Source organism: Triticum aestivum, chromosome 5B (genome assembly GCF_018294505.1).
Source record: "Triticum aestivum cultivar Chinese Spring chromosome 5B, IWGSC CS RefSeq v2.1, whole genome shotgun sequence".
Taxonomy (NCBI): domain Eukaryota; kingdom Viridiplantae; phylum Streptophyta; class Magnoliopsida; order Poales; family Poaceae; genus Triticum; species Triticum aestivum.
Genome location: NC_057807.1, coordinates 309,247,565 through 309,252,035, shown reverse-complemented (window position 1 = coordinate 309,252,035; position 4,471 = coordinate 309,247,565).

The window sequence follows — 4,471 nt, the reverse complement described above, 5'->3', positions numbered from 1 at the left end:
GCTTCTCTCAAGAGCATAAGTATTCTACGGTGGTTGAACAAATTACTATTGAGCAATTGACAGAATTGAGCATAGTTATGAGTATATCTAGGTATTATCATGTATATAGGCATCACGTCCGAGACAAGTAGATCGAAACGATTCTTCATCTTCTACTATTACTCCACTCATCGACCGCTATCCAGCATGCATCTAGAGTATTAAGTTAAAAACGGAGTAACGCCTTAAGCAAGATGACATGATGTAGAGGGATAAATTCATGCAATATGATAAAAACCCCATCTTGTTATCCTCAATGGCAACAATACAATACGTGCCTTGCTGCCTCTTCTGTCACTGGGAAAGGACACCGCAATATTGAACCCAAAGCTAAGCACTTCTCCCATTGCAAGAACTACCAATCTAGTTGGCCAAACCAAAAGGATAATTTGAAGAGACTTGCAAAGATAACTCAATCATACATAAAAGAATTCAGAGAAGATTCAAATATTATTCATAGATAAACTGGATCATAAACCCACGATTCATTGGTCTCAACAAACACACCGCAAAAAGAAGAAGATTACATCGAATAGATCTCCACGAGGGAGGGGGAGAACATTGCATTGACATCCAAAAAGAGAGAAGAAGCCATCTAGCTACTAGCTATGGACTCGAAGGTCTGAAGTAAACTACTCACACTTCATCAGAGGGGCTATGGTTTTTTATGTAGAAGCCCTCCATGGTGGATGCCCCCTCCGGCGGAGCTCCGGAATAGGCCCCAAGATGGGATCTCGTGGATACAGAAGGTTGCGGCGGTGTTATTAGGTTTTTGGCTCCTGTTCTGAACGTTTGGGGATACGTAGGTATATATAGGAGGAAGGAGTACGTCGGTGGAGCAACAGGGGGGCCATGAGGCAGGGGGCGCGCCCTAGGGGGGGGGCGCCCCCCACCCTCGTGACCGCCTCTGTTACATCTTGGAGTAGGATCCAAGTCTCCTGGATCACGTTCGGTGAGAAAATCACGTTCCCGAAGGTTTCATTCCGTTTGGACTCTGTTTGATTTTCCGTTTCTTCGAAACACTGAAATAGGCAAAAAACAGCAATTCTGGGCTGGGCCTCCGGTTGATAGGTAGTCCCAAAAGTAATATAAAAGTGGAAAATAAAGCCCAATATAGTCCAAAACAGTAGATAAAGTAGCATGGAGCAATAAAAAATTATAGATACGTTGGAGACGTATCAGGCATCCCCAAGCTTAATTCCTGTTCGTCCTCGAGTAGGTAAATGACAAAAAAGAATTTTTGATGCAGAGTGATACTTTGGCATAATTTCAATGTAAATCTTCTTAATTGTGATATGAATATTCGGATCCGAAAGATTCAAGACAAAAGTTCATATGGACATAAAAATAATAATACTTCAAGTATACTAATCAAAGCAATCATGTCTTCTCAAAATAACATGGCCAAAGAAAGTTATCCCTACAAAATCATATAGTCTGGCTATGCTCCATCTTCCCCACACAAAATATTTAAATCATGCACAACCCCGATGAAAAGCCAAGCAATTGTTTCATACTTTAACATTCTCAAAACTTTTTCAATCTTCACGCAATACATGAGCATGAGCCGTGGATATAGCACTATATGTGGAATAGAATGGTGGTTGTGGATAAGACAAAAAGAGGGAAGATAGTCTCACATCAACTAGGCGTATCAACGGGCTATGGAGATGCCCATCAATAGATATCAATGTGAGGGAGTAGGGATTGCCATGCAATGGATGCACTAGAGCTATAAGTATATGAAAGCTCTACAAAAGAAACTAAGTGGGTGTGCATCCAACTTGCTTGCTCACGAAGACCTAGGGCATTTTGAGGAAGCCCATCATTGGAATATACAAGCCAAGTTCTATAATGAAAAATTCCCACTAGTATATGAAAGTGACAAAATGAGAGACTCTCTATCATGAAGATCTTGGTGCTACTTTGAAGCACAAGTGTGGTAAAAGGATAGTAACATTGTCCCTTCTCTCTTTTTCTCTCATTTTTTTATTTGGGCCTTTCTCTCTTTTTTTGGCCTCTTTTTTTTCATCCGGAGTCTCATCCCGACTTGTGGGGGAATCATAGTCTCCATCATCCTTTCCTCACTTTGGACAATGCTCTAATAATGATGATCATCACACCTTTATTTTTCTTACAACTCAACAATTACAACTCGATACATAGAACAAAGTATGACTCTATATGATTGCCTCCGGCGGTGTACCGGGATATGCAATGAATCATGAGTGACATGTATGACAAAATTATGAACGGTGGCTTTGCCACAAATACGATGTCAACTACATGATCATGCTAGCAATATGACAATGATGGAGCGTGTCATAATAAACGGAATGGTGGAAAGTTGCATGGCAATATTTCTCGGAATGGCTATGGAAATGCCATAATAGGTAGGTATGGTGGCTGTTTTGAGGAAGGTATATGGTGGGTGTATGATACCGGCGAAAAGTGCGCGGTATTAGAGAGGCTAGCAATGGTGGAAGGATGGGAAAAAGTGCATATAATCCATGGACTCAACATTAGTCATAAAGAACTCATATACTTATTGCAAAAATCTAGAAGTTATCAAAGCAAAGTATTACGCGCATGCTCCTAGGGGGATAGATTGGTAGGAAAAGACCATCACTCGTCCCCGACCGCCACTCGTAAGGAAGACAATCAATAAGTAAATTATGCTCCGAGTTCATCACATAACAGTTCACCATACGTGCATGCTACGGGAATCACAAACTTCAACACAAGTATTTTTCTCGAATTCATAATTACTCAACTAGCACGACTTTGATATTATCACCTCCATATCTCAAAACAATTATCAAGCATCAAACTTATCTTAGTATTCAATTCACTCAAAAGAAAGTTTCAGATATCTTGAATACCAAGTATATTAATATTAAGCAAATTACCATGCTATTAACGACTCTCAAAATAATCTAAGTGAAGCATGAGAGATCAATAGTTTCTTTAAAACAAATCCACCACCGTGCTCTAAAAGATCTAAGTGAAGTACTAGAGCAAAAATTATCACGCTCAAAAGATATAAGTGAAGCACAATGAGCAAAACTATCAAGCTCAAAAGATATAAGTGAAGCACATAGAGTATTATAACAAATTCCAATTCATGTATGGCTCTCTCAAAAGGTGTGTACAGCAAGGATGATTGTGGTAAACTAACAAGCAAAACGCAATTAATACAAGACGCTCCAAGCAAAACACATATCATGTGGTGAATAAAAATATAGCTCCAAGTAAATTACCGATGGAAGTGGACGAAAGAGGGGATGCCTTCTGGGGCATCCCCAAGCTTTGACTTTTTGGTGTCCTTAGATTATCTTGGGGATGCCATGGGCATCCCCAAGCTTAGGCTCTTGCCACTCCTTGTTCCATAATCCATCAAAAGAATTCACCCAAAACTTGAAAACTTCACAACACAAAACTCAACAGAAATCTCATGAGCTCCGTTAGAGAAAGAAAACAAAGAACTACTTCAAGGTACTGTAATGAACTCATTCTTTATTTATATTGGTGTTAAACCTACTGTATTCCAACTTCTCTATGGATTATAAACTATTTTACTAGCCATAGATTCATCAAAATAAGCAAACAACACCCGCAAAACAGAATCTGTCAAAAACAGAACAGTCTGTAGCAATCTGTAACTAACGCAAACTTCTGGAACTCTAAAAATTCTACCAAAAATAGGAAGTCCTGGAAAATTTTGTCTATTGTTCAGTAGCAAAAAGAATCAACGCAAAAGCACGTTCCTGTGATTTAACAAAATTATATTCGTGCGTGCAAAGTTTCTGTTTTTCAGCAGAATCAAATCAACTATCATAGTAGGTTATCCTATAGGTTCTACTTGGCACAAACACTAATTAAAAGATAAATACACATCCAAACAGAAGGTAGATGGATTATTTATTCCTAAACAGAAGCAAAAACAAAAAAAGCAAAAATAAAATTGGGTTGCCTCCCAACAAGCGCTATCATTTAACGCCCCTAGCTAGGCATTGAGATTTTGATGATGCTCACATAAAAGACAAGAATTGAAGCGCAAAGAGAGCATCATAAAACACGTGACAAACACATCTAAGTCTAACATACTTCCTATGCATAGGCATCTTATAGGCAAACAAATTATCATAGCAAGCAAAAACTAGCATATGCAAGGAAGCAGAAAGAAACAATAGAAATCTCAACATAACGAGAGGTAATTTATTATCATGAAAATTTCTACAACCATATTTTCCTCTCTCATAATAATTACATGTGGGATCATAAGAAAATTCAACAAAATAGCTATCATATAAAATATTTTCAACACGATCCACATGCATGCAAAGTTAACACTCTTCCAAAATAGTGGGATTAACATTAACTAAAGTCATGACCTCTCCAAACCCACTTTTATCAAAAAATTTATAAGATT